This window comes from Colobus angolensis, unplaced genomic scaffold, assembly GCF_000951035.1.
Source record: "Colobus angolensis palliatus isolate OR3802 unplaced genomic scaffold, Cang.pa_1.0 Scaffold334, whole genome shotgun sequence".
Taxonomy (NCBI): Eukaryota; Metazoa; Chordata; class Mammalia; order Primates; family Cercopithecidae; genus Colobus; species Colobus angolensis.
Window position 1 is genome coordinate 1,340,915 of NW_012116644.1, and position 250 is coordinate 1,341,164.

Genomic DNA, 250 nt, shown 5'->3' on the forward strand with positions numbered 1-250 from the left:
TTGAAAGTCTCTAAGGACTTGCTTTATGAATCTGGGTGCTCCTGTATTGGGTGCATATATATTTAGGATACTTAACTCTTCTTGTTGAATTGATCGCTTTACCATTATGTAATGGCCTTCTTTTCTCTTTTGATCTTTGATGGTTTAAAATCTGTTTTATCAGAGAGTAGGTTTGCAACCCTTTCCTTTTTTTGTTTTGCATTTGCTTAGAAGAGGTTTTGCGCTTTGCTCTTTTGGAAGATTTGACACT